Source organism: Podarcis tiliguerta, assembly GCF_965153285.1.
Source record: "Podarcis tiliguerta genome assembly, chromosome: 2".
Lineage (NCBI taxonomy): Eukaryota > Metazoa > Chordata > Lepidosauria > Squamata > Lacertidae > Podarcis > Podarcis tiliguerta.
In genome coordinates this window covers 97,075,641-97,092,170 of record NC_139535.1, presented here as the reverse complement: position 1 = coordinate 97,092,170, position 16,530 = coordinate 97,075,641, and the positions used below count along the sequence as shown (strand labels likewise).

Here is a 16,530-nt window from a genome sequence, read left to right as displayed (position 1 = left end):
GTGCCATACATGTACCAGGAAGAGAGGAAAGAGAAGAAAGATTGCCCCCTGTGCCACATTCATTCCTATCACTGATGAAGAAGAGGGAGGGGACAGCAAGCAGGTGAAGAGAGACAAAGCCAGGCATAGGCAAACTCAGCCCTCCAGATGTTTTGGGACTACAACTCCCATCATCCCTGACCACTGGTCATGTTAGCTAGGGATGATGGGAGTTGTAGTCCCAAAACAGCTGGAGGGCAGAGTTTGCCTATGCCTGGACAAAACCATCAGGGAGGGAGGGGGATAGGGAAGGAGAGGTGAGTGAAAGGAAGCAATTATTACCAGGCTGAAATTAAAAACCAAGGCAAAGAATAATTGGGACAGGAGGCCACAATAACCATACTGAAGCTGAGCAATGTAAATAACTGAAATTGGTAGTCTGAGACCAGGAGTTATGAACTTGGCAACATCACTAGGAAAACAACAAGGATCTGCATGTTTGTGAATAAGATTGCACTGCTGAGCAGAATGTAAATCAGCCATGATATCATTGAACCTCTGTGGCCCTCTGATATCGTTGGACATTATAAGTCCCATTATCTCTGACTGATGGGAGAGTCCAACAATATGGAGAAGGTCGCAAGTTTCTCATCCCTGATTCTAATTGTGCCTATTAAACCAAATCTGCAAACACTGCAGCACAATTTGATATTGACTCTGACTATTCATAATCCATCAATGCAGCCTACAAAAGTAATGAAGTACACAATCTTGTTGTTATGTAAATAGAACTTGAGTCTATATATGGCCTGGCTCTCAGCCCTGCACCTTTAAGCAGCAGTTGACATCCACTTTTGTGCCACCTCTCCCTTGCAAAAAAAAATCATGAACTTTTTTTCCAGTTAGGCAATTGGTGGGTGGAGATCACAAAAGTTAAACAACTGGTGGATAGAATCTTCCGCCTCCTTGCATAACCAGAGTTACCTCATTGTTTCCACATGTCCCTCCAGTTCTTTAATACGAATTTTCTTGTTTATTTTTCTCTTATTCGATTTGTAAATCTTTTCAGGCAGGGATTCTATTATTGTCTTCTGCTGGTACCTTCTGTAATGGAGATCCAGTCAATGATTAAAGCTGCTATGCACCATTGCAAAAAAATATAAGTAATTCTTGATTATGACACTCAAAACACTTAATAGCACAAACCCTGAACATACTTACATGGGAGCAGGGACTACTGAACTCTATGGGACTTACATCTGAGTAGACTTGCATAGGCTTGCACTATAGGTGTTTTGATCTTTTCCTGTCTGCCTGGGACATGTTTTAATCAGAGTATAGGTTAATGGCTAAGGTCAGAATTCTAGATGGTTGGGAGGTGCACATGTGCAGGAGATTGTATTTTGTAAGATTCTCTTGTAGCAGATCACCCAGGAAGGCAGACATGATTTTCTTTTAAAACCAGCTTTCCTGTTCAACCAGTTAATTACCGTATTTTTCGCTCTATAAGACGCACCAGACCACAAGACGCACCTAGTTTTCTGGAGGAGTAAAACAAGAAAAAAATATATTCTGAATCTCAGAAGCCAGAACAACAAGAGGGATCGCTGCGCAGTGAAAGCAGTGATCCCTCTTGCTGTTCTGGGTTCTGGGATAGCTGCACAGCCTGCATTTGCTCCATAAGACGCACACACATTTCCCCTTACTTTTTAGGAGGGAAAAAGTGAGTCTTATAGAGCAAAAAATACGGTAGCTGCAGTCAATAGTTTCCGAACACCTCTCCCCATGTGTGCTTTTCTTTCCCTCTCCAGACTAATACTGTGGCTGTAACTTAAAATACACTCTAGGGTCCAACCCAGGTACACAGCAGAATTGACGGTTTACCAAATAATTCTTTCAAACCATTAGATGCATTCACTTATCCTGTGCAGTGTGTTTTCAATGCTGTCAATACATTTTTTATTTTAAAAAATGACCAAAACTTGACAGGAAGAAAGGGTTGTTTGAACCGTATGGGGGGGGGGGGGGAGAGACAGCAGCACTCATGTGATCAAGCCTCGTGGTCAAAACAGAGCAACCTGATTCAAGTGGCCCCATAAGAGAAGAAGGCAGGAATCTGTCGTTGAGTGGCTTCCCAGCCTTATGTTTCTATGCATTAGGCTGGACAAATGGCACAAGCTGTCTATATGAATCTATTATTAGCATCGAGAAGTTAAACATTTTTGGGAAATGATATATAATGAATTGGAAAAAATGTTTAAAATGACTTTTGTAAAAAACAAAACCAAACCCCAGAAGCATTTCTGTTAGGGATTGTAGAGTAAGGCCTGCCAAGGAAAACAAAGAATTTATTTATGTATGCTACAACAGCGGCAAGAGTCTTGTTAGCACAAGGAAGGAAGAATGAGGAAATCCCAACAAAAGAACAATGGCAAGAAAAATTGATGAGCTATGAGTAATTGGCTAAACTGACATACGAACTGCATGAGAAGGACAACTGTGACTTCAAGGAAGAATGGGAACTTTTTACAAATTACCTAAAACAACAACAAAATAATCTGGACTCCTTGGCAGGTTTTGAATAAACATCCACAAATTTATTAGTTGAACACATGATAGATAAGGCAAGGATATGTACAATTTTATAACATGCAGAGAACAATATGTGCAAAGAAACCAGAGAGGGGCGCTGAGGAAAGTACTGGGGGGGGGAGGGATGGGGGGGAAATAATGTAATTGATTATTTAGATTGATAATTTGTTATGTTGAAATTGTCTAATAATATTTTTTTTTAAAAAAAGAATCTATTATTAGCATTTATCACCTATTCCTCTCTCTTTTTTTAATTTTCTACAGAGAGTTGTGGAAGATCATTTCTTCTTGAAAATGTTTGCTAGGATTTACAAAAGTGTTTTCTCTTTCCTTGGAAATTCCTGACATTTTGTTGGCACCTCCAGTGTAAAGTGTTGCTTCCATTAAGGTTCTTTCCAAATCTATGAAGACATTTTTCATACTCCATTCTACTATCTCAAACAGAAGTGTGATCTCCATCTAATCAGACCTGCCCCCCTTTCTTCTTCTTCTTCTTCTTCTTCTTCTTCTTCTTCTTCTTCTTCTTCTTCTTCTTCTTCATTTGTCGACCTTTTTAAATCCCACCCTCTGGAACAGCACCCTCTGCCTCTCCTCCAAGTTTCCTGCCATCCCCTTCACCACCCTTCATTCAGATTGCATTACCAGGGTACTCTGCAGTAATAGAATTCTTAGACTGTTCCTTTATTTTCACTTCAAGCAAGGTGGGTTATGGACTGCAAACCATGGACAATGGTTTGCCAACCATGGGCAATGACCAGAATAGAAGCCATCTCCTAGGGGCCATGGGGGCTACGGCCTCCACAATAAAATATTTGAGGGGGCCAGGCTCCCACAAAGTTGATGGGCATTTCCATTCAAATGGTGTGTGTGCACTGCATCATGTGATCAGTTATTCAGGGCAGGGCTGACCTGGGCCCCCACAATATTTTATTCAAGTTGACACCCCCGATGACCAGTGACCATTAAAAGGGCTTGGGTACATTAAAATCCAACAGCTATGCCTAAGAAGAACAGCAGGAGGCAAATAATTGAGCAAACACACCTCTTATGCAACGCACAATGAAAAATATGATGATCCTCATATCTACCATCCTTTATTTCTAAGATAAAAAAGTTACTGGCATTGGCTTTGCTGCATACACTTTGCTTTTTCCCAGCAAACTAAATCAAATATCAACACTTTGTAGCTTTCTGATTCTCCCAAGAGCATGCAATCATTCCAATACAGCTGTTTCCCTCCCCTTTGCTTCTGTATCAAAATGCATTCCTAACTCCCTAAGCTGTTATTAGTTGCGCAGAGATCAAGAAGGGAAGTGTACATTGAATGTCTGTGGGAGGTGAGCATAGTACGATTCAAGTGGTATCACACATGGCTTGGGGCTAAGATCACTGTCATGGCCTCAGATCATCAGTGCCAGGGACCTACTGAGAACATCTGAGATGGAAACATTGGGTTTGTGGTGCTGTTTTTTAACCCTCAGCTGTGCACAGTGGAAAATACCACACTGGCAAAGTCAAATTGTGGTTTTTAAATTCTAACTGCAACACTGTCTTGCTGAGGGGGAAAGAGGGAAACATCTGTGTTATTTCTTGCTAAACATCACATCTCAGTTTCACCCAATAGTGTAAGATCCACTTTCTAATTTGGGGGAACTAGGTGGAAAGCGGGGCCCATTTTAATAAAAAAAAAAACCTGTTACATGGCTATGGATAGTAATATTTTTTATATTCTTCCGGTGATTCTGGCACTGACTGAATGATTGAGCCAGTTCAGAATGTTCCTTTATTCAGAAACCTGAGCAGTTAGCAGTCCAACTTCCGAGAGGGAGAGAAACGTTGTTAGTTTGGCTGGGAGTAACACCTTAGACGGGGCAAACAAAGGACAAGTGAAGAAGTTATAGGGCCTAGGAAAGATAAGCGCTAGAGTGCCCAGAGCCAAAGAGGCTGAAAGAATACTACAGCATAGGCAATGGATTGAGAAAGAGGAACCCAATGGAAAAGTCGGTACATAATGAGGCTTGAGGAAAAAGTCATACGAAAGAGAGAACCGTGTGAGAGGAGGCTAACTGGGAAGGAAGTGAGAAGGCAAGAGAGGAATCCATGGAAGCATTGGATTTATAGGTTTAGAGTTCATTCCTGATGGGAATTTGGCCAGATGTAGCTCCTATTGCCACTGCAACATCCATGCTCCTTCAATATAATACAAATCAACTGCTTTGGGGGGTCACTGTGGTAAGATTCTAGATGCAGTGCATCTTCCACTCTGGAACATGAGCAACTGGTAAGCTGGGGCAAATCCCATACATCTCACTGTGCAGTTTCTCTTCCCAAAACAGCTGGAGGAGATGAGGAGGAAAAAGGAGACAAAGCCAAGCACATCCAAATAAGTGAGCATACCTCTGTCCCTTCTAGATGGAACATATCTTGTAGAACATCTATTCTGTCTCTCAAAAGGAGGGATGAAGTTGGGTAGGAATGGTCCTGTAAAGATTACCAGCAAAAGATTATGGGATTTTGTTGAAACATTTTGCTCACATTTGTCTCTCTGAGTTTACAGTACTGGGAAACATTTGTGGATGTTCTGGTAAAATATATCACTTTTAGCACTGATTCCATCCCTCATGCTTCAACATGTTCATGTGGGCTGATGATAAAAAGTCACAGTGAAAATTAGTCCAGTGGGTGTGGGGAAATGGGGTACAATCCATCAAAAACGTTGTCCTGGATAAATCCACCGAAATGAGTGGAAGCTTTGTCTTGTAATAATTCCATTCATTTAACGGGGAACTTCGCAATGGATTGTGTGTTTGGTTTCCAAGTCAGTGCATACTTACAAATGTACCCCCAAAAGCTGACTTTTTTTAAAAAAAATGATATTCAGTAGCTTTTGACTGACAAAAACCTATTTTGCCTGTCAAACACCCAACTGGTTGGAAGAAATTTTGCTGGGAAATTATTGGCCCTCACCAATGTGCCCTCATTATTATTTCTTTTATACCTTCTAATTTTTAATAGGTTGCTATAAATGACACACAGCTTTGTTATTTTTCAAAATATCATGGGCACTTATCTTTTTTTTTTTTAAAAAAAATTCATTAAAGATTTTCTTGAATTACAAAAGAACGTGCAATGTAACATTGAGACACAAGCTAGATTTTCCAAAAGATAATTTCCTTCTAGTACATTTTAGGTTAATGGGATAAAAATAGCTGTGAAAATGACGATGTGCTGATTAAGGGAAACCTGTTTTGATTCGCTCCCCATTTATGTTAGAGGCAATTCTCCCAAAATCTAGCAACGACAATATGCTTTAAAAGGGTTCACACTTTCTCCTTCTGTCTTTCGTAGACTAGACATGAAGCTGCCTTACTCAGAGTCAGACCATTTCTTCACATAGCTCATATTATCTACATTGGGAGTGGCTTGCAGGCAGAGGAGCCAACACCTAGGGGCCAAGATCCCTCTGTCCCCTCAATAAAATATGTGAGGTGTATCCCTACTATTGGAATGGCAATGCACATCAGCTTTGCAAGTGAGGGGGCACCGAGCCAACTCTGATCCAAGTGTGGCATGTATTTAAAACACTCACAATCCCATAGAGCTATTCCACTTTACATTAGCTGAGCAAACAGACCACAACACTCAGTCCATTTCTCCCCATTGTCCTTTCCTAATAACCCAAAGGTAATATCCATCAGGCATCGCTGAATCACATCAACCCTCCTTTAATCTTTCAACGTACAATGTGGAACATTTTGCCGCATATGCCAGATTAAAGGTAGAACCAGCTGAATATGAACCCAATCCATCGAAGGACACATTTCTTTTTGGGCGATTAGTGGCAGTCAGCATTTTTGAACAGTGTTCAGAAACATGTCCTTGAAGCTGGCTGGAATGTAACTTTAATGTATCAGAGACAACATTCAAAAGAAAAGCAGAGTGGGGAATAATTTTTATCGGAGCTTTTTGTCTCTTGCAGCAGATATTTATATGTAAAGTAATACAAATGTATACAAATGTAAAGATGAAAATGGTGGAGGAGGATCTCGCTACAGCATGGAGTGAGTATGATCGCCACATTTATTATCCTAACCCCCTCCCCTCAAGTTTTTAAACTCTTTCTCTTCAAATCACCCCTAAGCCGAAGAGCTAACAGCTTGAGCTCCCCCACCCTGCCCCGACGACAGATTTTTTAAAAAGTACTTTTGCACGCAGTACAGACTTGCTCCCACAGGAAGAAGTGATAGTCACCAATCTAGATGGTTTTAAAATCAATTAGATATATTCATAGAATAGAGGGCTATCGACAGCTATCAGTCATTATGATGGCTATGTTCTGCCTCCACAGTTGGAGCTTCTTCTTTTTCTTCAAAATCAGAAATAATAATAATAATAATGCTAAGAAAATTCACAAAAAAACCTATACTTCTGACATGGTTTGCCATATGTCCAGATTTTCCCAGACATTTACAGCAATTTCCTCCCAGACACTGCTTCCTTCAGCCGAATCCCATCTAAGTCGTGGAAATTTTGGATGTAATCTTTGAATACCAGTTCAGGGGAGAGTTCGCTCATGGTTGAATCCTGCTTGTGTGTTTCTTATGGGCATCTGGTTGGCCACTGTGAGAACAGGATGCTGGACTAGATGTGCCATTGGCCTGATCCTGCAGGCACTTCTTATGTTCTCAAGAGCTTCTCCACCTACAGCCGAGGGTATATGATGGATAGTTGACCAAGCTGGCAAGTAAGACCTTGAAAAAGAGATGGGGACAGGGCCTTGTGGACTCTGTAAAGTCCTTAATGAGAAACATTAGGGAAGATAAAAACTGTAGAAAGTAATACCATGTTATATTATCTCTCACCATCATGTAACAAGCCAACAAGTGGAGAAATACTCAACATGCACAATGACTTGGCTTACAATGGCAGCAAAGTTAGGTTGAAATACCACCAGTGCATACCATCTTCTTTGCCAATTGAGAGGGATTTGGGAAAAGAATGTACTTCCCTAGAAATTTTCCATTTGGGAGGCCAAAGTAGAGCAGATTTTCAGATGTTTTGGGTATTTTATTTGGAGGGTGGGGACAGAAAGAGAATGAAAAGTGGATAAAATAAGGGGTAATACATCCATTGAAACGAATGAGTGTGACTAAGTTAGGACCATTAATCTTAACAAGTCTACTCTGAGTAAAAACCTGGTTGACTTCCCCCTAAGTTACTTTTCAGTGGTTTGGGAAAAATCAAGCAGGTTTTTATTTTATAACTGGGCTTATAAGAAATGATACTGCATTTTCCCTGCCCTTTGTTGCTTATATAGTTTTCCATATAGTCTCCCCTGTGGCATGGAGCTCCAGAGTATGGAGGGAAACAGAGGCAGAGGTGGTGTGCTTGTTCTTACTCTCATGGTGTGAGGGATTTAGAAATTTGGGGCAGGACACACCTAACATGTCCTGTCAGTGGAAGCCTACAAAGCTCATTTCTGTTCTGCAATGGGGCTTCCCCCCTCCTCCCCCCATGCCCTGGACCCCCTGAAATTGGCTTGAGGTGGGGTGTTCTGGGGGGAGAAATTGCAGAATTGGGGGGAGGGACGGGCATAATTCCGTCTGAAAATCTGAAATGCTTGCCCTGATGGAATGATCAGAATAGTGCAACACTGAATTCCTCCCTCGGAATAAGGCTCACTTTGTGGCGTTTATTCTCTACATCAACCCAACGCATATCATTTTTCTGCCCAGTCAACTACACGACCATAAAACAAAGTGCTGTGTCAACAGGGGGGAAACAACCCCACTGACTCGCATGCATTGTATAATACTTAGACATCTCCTCCAAATGTAGATTTTGACTCTTTGCCCAGTGCTGCACTGAACGTTTTCTCATCAAACCCCTAATTGCTAAGTAAATCTTTGCTCAATATATCTCCACAGAGAACAGGCGGGGAGGGATTTAGAGTCCAGTATTAGTCTCCTTTCTACTTTGAGGTTAATCTATTCCCTTTATTTATATGACATTCTTTAAGTTGCAAAGTTACTAATGTTCTTTTCTTGGAAGAGATTACTTCTCTTTAAATAAAAGTAATGTGCTATATTTCCAAGAACTCTGTACCCACCAACTCCCCCCCTCCCCAAAACACGAACTTCTTTTTCCAGACATTTGGCACTGCCATTTTGTCACCAAATATTCTCGACATGTTACAAATCACCACCTGATCATTTAAATTGTTTTCTGTCTGTGCCGTATAGATCAGGAAGCTCTTGAATTTATTCTTTTATATGAGCCAACTTTGGAGTCCAAAAAAACAGTCGGGAGCTTTGGGAATTTATTCACTTAATAAGATCAAATCAAAATTGGACCAAAGCCATCTGTCCTGGTGTAGTAACCAGGTACCAGCTCCTACAATCTCCTGTAAACAGAGAGTGATGCAGTCAGCACTGCTTCAGGTTCTCTTTATGTTTTCCAAGGCCAGACACTCAGGACCAAATTAAACATGGCAGTGATCACAAGGGCAAAACACTTACCCGTGGATGCAGTCCATGAAGCCATCATCTCATTTAATGTTCTCAGCAAATGCACTGGCCCATATGCTTATGATTTCACCCAAGCCAGCGATAACTGGTGTGTTAATGCCACATGCGTAAGAACGTTTTAAAAATGTGGTAGTCACATGGAATGCTCTCAGGTGCACCTTATTTATCCATGGACAGAAGCATGATTAAATTGAGCGTCGTCAGTGTTCACAGAACTGGGAGGAAACCTCAGTCCATACCTACCTGGACAGGAAAGGATGTTTTCAGGAAGTCATTTCCTTTTGGGATACATGAGACCTTCCTTTGCCTGCCAACCTGCAGTTGCCTATCAGATGCCACTTGGAAGACCATAGAGTATCTAGGCAATAGCCTTCTCCCTTTATTTACCACCAGCAACTGGTATTCAGCGGTACATTACCTCCAAAGTTGGTGGTTTAATATAGTGATCACTTAGCCATTCCTAGACATCCTCCACAGATTTTACTGTGCCGCTTCAGACTAGTAGCCATCACCGTATCCTGTGTTGGTGAAATCTCTAAATTCATTACGCAATGCATACTTTTCTTTGTCTGCCCTGAATCTCTTGACAAACAGCTTCATTGGGTGACCCAGAGTTCTAATATTGAAAGGGAGGGAGGGAAACCATTCCCACGTATCCACCACCAGTTATATTACTATGGCTTTTTTCGCCTTTTGTCCTGAGCTTGAAGGAGAACTTGCCATGGATATGTTTGCACATCTGAAAAACGAGCGATCAAGTTCCACAGAGATGCCCTTTAAAATGTCCATGCGTACAGCTCACTGTTATTACAAGCTGGTAGCACATTACATTCTTGTAGCTCTACCCCATCCAGCAAAGCAATGGCGGATGACTTTCCTTTGCAAGTCCACAGTACAAAACAGTGTCAACCTAGTGCACATAAAGCAGTTTGCAAGCAGTTCTCATGTAAGAAGAAAACCCTGCTCATTTTATAGATTAACTCTTGAGTGGTCCAAAACCACAGGAAACCAAGGGGCATGTAGAGGGCTATAAATAGACTTTCAACTTAAGGCTCCTTTTTAGACATGGGGTTGGGAGCAGAGGGATAAAATGCTCCTTGGGGGAAAACCTGATCTTTTCTCCATGTTTCAGTTGTCAGTTTTGACAGAAATGATAAAAGCTAATTAAATTTTTGTTAATTTATTTTGTCTGATTTAGTGACTGCTTGTCACACAAATCCCTCAGTAAGTCAGACTTTGCTTTGCTATCAACCTTTCCACTCTTCTCCACCCCAATATGCTATTAGGTAAACGCTGGGAAAGTGGACTTGTTTAACTCAAATAAACACGAGGAGCACTTAAGCTCAATCTACCTTGCACGGTTCTTTCGCATGTGTCTGCTTGGGAGAGAAGCGAACTTGGTCCAAGTTTATAAATCTCAAACTGCTTTTACTATCCAGTGGCTTCGGTGATGGCAGCCCAGAAGCAGGATTTTAAAGAACGGATGGCGAAGGAATCGCAACAATAATGGCAGCTATAAGATCCTGACCATGCAACAGTGGATTCAACCAGGAGGCAAGAGAAGGCTGGGAGCTCAACGTTCCAATAATTTCTTTTAAAAACAAAAATAGCTAATGTATTTTTAAAATATTTGAATTTTTTTATTTACTTATTTTCTTTACACTCTGCCTTTCTGTCTGCAAAACCGAAGTAGGCCCACATCATAAATGAAAACTGGCACAAATAAAAACAAGCAATAAATATGTTTTAAAAAATTAAAAATTAAATAAGAAACCCTGTTGAAAGTTTTTAAAAGCACAAGACTCACCAAGCAGTGTAGCATGGGTTGCTGGTGCCCAGGGCTGGGCAAGTATTATGCCCCCCTGGTGGACTGGGAAGCTGGGGTGGGGGTGCGTGCAGAGGGTGAACAGAGCCCGCCTCCAACAGGCTCCTTGCCCACTGCCTCCATCCACCTACCCACCAGAGCAGGCTTCCTCAAACTCAGCCCTCCAGATGTTTTTTGGCCTACAACTCCCATGATCCCTAGCTAGCAGGACCAGTGGTCAGGGATGATGGGAATTGTAGTCTCAAAACATCTGGAGGGCCGAGTCTGGAGAAGCCTGCAGTAGAGCAATCTGCCTGCTCCTGTGCCTCAGTTACCAGGGCTCCAAGCCTGTTGTGGGGGAGGCTGATTGCGTCCCCTCAAAAATGTGCACGCCGGGAGCTGCAGTCCGCATACATACTGACTCCCCTGAGGCAACTTTTGAGTATTCAGACTCAGAAACCTTCCCCCTAAATAAATTCACACTTGACTCAAATTTTGGTTTGGTTTTTGGCAGAATTTAGGCCACAACTTTATTGATTACAGAAAGTGACTGGATGCACAGGCTCTGGTTCGACTAGCTCCCTGCCATGCAAGTAGCGCTGACCCAGGGTTCCAGCATAGGTCAGCCAAGGGTGAACACCTGGATAAGCGGAAAGCCGGGAACGGGCTATCTCCGCCACCCAAATGTCCCCCTGGACTCAGGCACGGGCACAACCCCCTTTCAGGGGTTGACCAAACCATTGAGTCCCTAGATTCCTTTAACAGAATACCCTTCACATAGGGATGGCGAGAGTGTTCTCGCATCCCTATCACTTGAACCAGAGCCTGTCCGCAACCTCACAAGTTGTGACGATTTGCTACGTGGCAGGCAAAACCCAAATGGCAACAGCCAAGTAGGCAAGTGGGGAAAATTTCTGCCGTGCCCCTGTCCCAATGACAGGCGACATACGACGGCATAGCAAGGTCAAGCGCAAAACCCTAAAAGTAGGGAGAGGTGGGCGGGTGTTCCGAATGCACGTGCCGAAAGAGGAAGCTCTGGGTCACGTGCATGGGCATAAATAGGTCCCTCGAACTGTTGGGACTGCATCCCATTGGCCAAATTGCACCCAGCTTCATGGGACCTACCAATCAGGTGTTGTGGCTGACCAATCGTACCCACCCACAACACAGGGTGTCGGTTTTCCAGGTCTCACCTCAATACGTGCCCTCTTTAAGGGAGGACCTGATTTTCATCAGAAGAACATGGAGTTTACAAAAATGAGGGCCCACTTGATGGCACAGGTGAAATGGGTATTGTTTTTAATTTGTTGTATATCTATAGAGAGTTCCCTTATCCAAAAAGCCAGAAGTGGAAATCCATATCTCAGCGTTGCCTTATAGGCATCCATTTGCCTCAGTTCATTTCCACTGACCCAGATTTCCAAAACAAAGGGAATTTCCCCCCAACTTGTTAGGGTTTATTCTGGGAGCCTTGCGTCAAGCTATCATGCTTTAATTAGACGGTTTCTGTGTGAAGAGGCTTTTACCGTTTTGAGTTCAGCTCCTTGGCACTGGGAAGGAACCCAAAATACGTGACTTTGCACTCATGATATGTTGGGAGACCAACCCTTCCTTCTGACAGGAATTTAGGTTGGTGCGTTCCATATTTTACCTTGGAGCGTACTGGGGTGGAAAGGAGAGAAAAGGGCATGTTGCCTGGTGGGCACGTCTCATAAAACAGATGATATCACAAGCTTGTTGAGTCATTTTAAAATATTTAATTGGTTTCATAATAACCAGGCTGAATCACAAATACTATTCTGAAATGAAGCCAGTGCTGACCTGCCAATGAAATGGTTTCAACCTCTTAAAAAAAAGTCCTTGATTACATTTATACCCCTGTGCCAGAAACCTCAGAGTAGGCCATAAGCTATTAATCAGCAATTGCCAAAACAAAAAAAAACACTGGATATTTAAATAGTTTCCTGCATTAATAGTAAATAAGAAATACCATTCACATTGTGCTTGGTGCAATCCTGTGCATGTTTACTTGGACATAAGCCCCACTGTATTCAATGGGGCATATTCCCCCGAAGCTTCCTGACACCCTTTCGTTCAGGTATTGGGAACCTGTAGAATGGCAGGTACTGCTGGATTACAAATCCCATAATCCCTGACCATTGGCTGTGCTAGCCAGGGCTGATGTGAGCTGGAGTCTCATAACCTCTGGAGGGCAACAACTTCCTGCCATTCCTGCTTTAACTGAGGGTGGCAGAGACTGGAACTGGCTGTGTATGCACCACTTTATTTTATTTTTTTAAAGAACATCTACCCCAGGCTTCCTCAACCTTGGCCCTCCAGATGTTTTGAGACTACAATTCCCATCATCCCTGACCACTGGTCCTGCTAGCTAAGGATCATGGGAGTTGAAGGCCAAAAACTTCTGGAGGGCCGAGGTTGAGGAAGCCTGATCTACCCCAAGAGCTGGTGCAACATCAATGTTTTCTGGCTCCTGGCTTGAGGTCCAACTATATTAAGCTGATGCTGCTGGTGGCTTGGCCCAATTGTAGCTTTCTCAGCAGCTTCATCCTCCTGACTGATGATACTACTTTTTCTCAACCTTGTCAGTAGTTAAACCAACTTCATCTCAGCTCCCCAAGACTGGCTGCATTTGCCCTTCATGGGCTTTGACTCAAGACAAAAAGTTGAAGAAGTACCCAGCATAACTACCTAGAAGTTTCTTCAAATGGTACTTACAAATAATTCTTTATATTTAGTTAAGAAAGGGGAAATGTTCACTACCCTTTTAACAAAAACCAGAACGGTGTTCCAAGAGCATAAGGGTATGTTACATAATTTGTCACAAGACACATTAAGAGCACGTCGTCACTGTTGGGTGGGTGGGTATCTTAAAAGCCACAAAGCAAATGGTATGGAAACAACCCATTGAGTTCAAAAGATACGGCCTTGTTTGTAAATGTTTTCATGTTACACCTTTGACAATAGCAGCATTCAAAAGGGGGAGTGAAAGCAAAACTATAGACATCTCTTGTTCAGTTGCATTACTTAAAAAAAAAAAATCAAGTGAGAGCATGTTTTAGAGTTGTTGTTACCAAGTTAATTGAAGTACATATCATTTCCACCTCGCTGTGCCTTTGGCCATATGGCCTTAAGCCATTATTCCTGGAAGCCACCAACCCAAGCAAGTGTAAACAAAAAAATAAATGCATGGCATGTCAACTCTGACCCCGCCTCCATTCGCAAATACCTCGTATAGTGGCACAGACAGGCATGCTTTCATTTATGGCAGTAAGAGGATCAGATACATCAAAACTGGAAGTACGCCATGCCTGTTGTGCTTCCTTTGCTGAAATGCCAGAGTGGAAGGATACAGGCTTACTTTGTACTGTGCAGATATTGCTCCTTATGAGGACATGGGGGCAACTGCAGGCAAACCAGTCGCTTCCAGGGGAAGGAAGACTCCCACTACGACTGCCCTCTTCTGGCCACAGGAGTGCAGCAGGCTAGGGTTGGAGCTGGGTTTTCTCACCCTCCCACCCCTATTAAGCCGGGGAGGCCTGGTTTAATAGACTACCATACAGTATAAACAAAACTTTGATATGCACCAGGAAACCAAAAGAATTGTGCGACTTGCTTTATTGCAATATTCGCTTTATCACAGTAGTCTGGAATTGAAACCACAATACAGCCATACCTCGGGTTACAGACACTTCAGGTTGTGTTTTTTGGGGGGGTTATGGACCGCTGAAACCCGAAAGTAATGGAATGGGTTACTTCTGGGTTTTGGCGGTCACGCATGCGCAGAAGCGCTAAATCGCTCTTTGCGCATGCGCAGAAGCACCGAATTGCAACCCACATGTGCGCAGACGTGCCACTGCAGGTTGTGGATGCTGCGGGTTGTGAATGTGCATCCCGCACAGATCACGTTCGCAACCTGAGCGTCCACTGTAACTCCAAGGTATGCGTGTACACAGGCCAACTGGACTTTCTGCATGCAAACCATATGCTCTGCTACTGAGCTATTGGCTTTCCCTATCCATACCTGGATTTCTCTGTAAGGAAGTTAAGGCTAAGAGAGAGTGACAGGCTCTGATGTGGCTGTATTGGAAAATTTGAGGTCCAATCAAATATGACGTCCTAATTAGCAATCCAGCCCATTTTGCCTCCAGGCACTGCTGCCAGGAGGATGCATCCTTTAGGGGGGTACAGGGTTCACCACTGGAGGAGGGAATGGAAAAGTTCTTCACCACAACTGCCGTGTGAGGTGCTTTGAATACTAGCAACTATCTAAAACATCTTCTCAGTTAACAATCCGCTTGCATTGCACCCCAGCCTCAGTTCCTGATGTGCAGCTGTAGGCTCCACAGCTAATTCAGGCATTGGCTCTGTGCAAAAATTATAACAATTTCAAATCGTTGATTTTATACATCAGCACGGCATTGTACATCTCCAGCTGGTCCACCTTTTGGCTTCTTCAGCCACCTCTCCACAGCGATACCACATTTTTATCTACAAAAAGAGGAAACACTGTGTATGAAAACAGTGTCTGATCCTCATCCAAGACCAGAAATAGCCCCTAGAAAACTATGTTTAGAACAGGTTTGAGAGGAGGGTGCAGATAAGCAAGTGTGTGAAGAAAGAGCCCATTCTGCCTTGCCCAAGATGCCTCACATTCCTCAGCGTATAATTTTGGAGCGCTATTTAAGAAGAGGAAGCTGACAGGGGGAGTCATGCTTGCAAATACCCTTTGTTTATTTACAGGAAGGAGCATGGAACACAGTGTGCCATGAGGCCTAAATTTTGAATTTGTGTTGCTCTCTGTGCCTAAACTGTCCGGGTAAGAGAAAAAGGCTGCCATCGGAAGCCTACTTACCTGGGAGCAAGCCCCATTGAATTCAAACAGAACTTTTGAATAGGCATGGTTGCAATTATGCTACAACACAGGAATTGACATTGGGACTTTGGGAGAGCAAAAGGGAATAGCCTTTGCTATTCTACTGCAATTTTTAACATACATAGGCAAACACACACACACAGTTACGTCGAGAGAGAAAGCATAAAGGTCGTACAGTGAAACTCCACAGCCCCTTCTTAATTTTGCTTTTTCCCTCTTCTTTCAGGCTGACCTTTGGCCTCTCGCGACGTTCTCTGCCATGGTCAAGACCTCCCAGCTTGCCGCCTGGTGGCCCCCAGAGAAAGGTGTGAAGATTAACAACCCGGAGGATGTATTTAATGAATAGCAACAAGGGATTAGTGACACAGTGTCACCTTTCATGGCCCTCCTTAACCAGGCAAGCTGACACTTGCTTTATTTTTGTTTGCACTGTTGAGTAAACTTGGGGGAACTTAAATGGATTTATGGTCTTCCTCCTTTCCTGATAAGTAGCAACTGCAGCCATCACCTTTCATTTGTCAGTTTGGACAAAAGTTTGTCAACTCCCTTCCTGTATCCCCACGACATAAAAGTTGCAACGATTCCCTCCCTGCCGCACTTTCTAAGTAGAAGGGGGGGGCGGGTTAGGGAAAAAGCAATGCTTTAAAAGCCCTCACCACCACTAGGATCAGGGCATGTCAAATATGGCCTGTGTAATCTTCTCATACTGCTATCTATAGAAAAGTGTCTGATAC

General features: G+C 42.9%; 1 long non-coding RNA gene across 1 annotated transcript; it reads left to right on the top strand.

Annotated features, from left to right (window-relative positions):
* The first annotated feature begins 6,527 nt into the window (after positions 1-6,527).
* LOC310671804 lies at positions 6,528-16,253 on the top strand. The gene is made up of 3 exons (XR_014508210.1): positions 6,528-6,632; positions 10,538-10,652; positions 16,023-16,253. It is a non-coding gene; the product is annotated as an uncharacterized lncRNA (long non-coding RNA).
* The last annotated feature ends 277 nt before the right edge of the window (positions 16,254-16,530 follow it).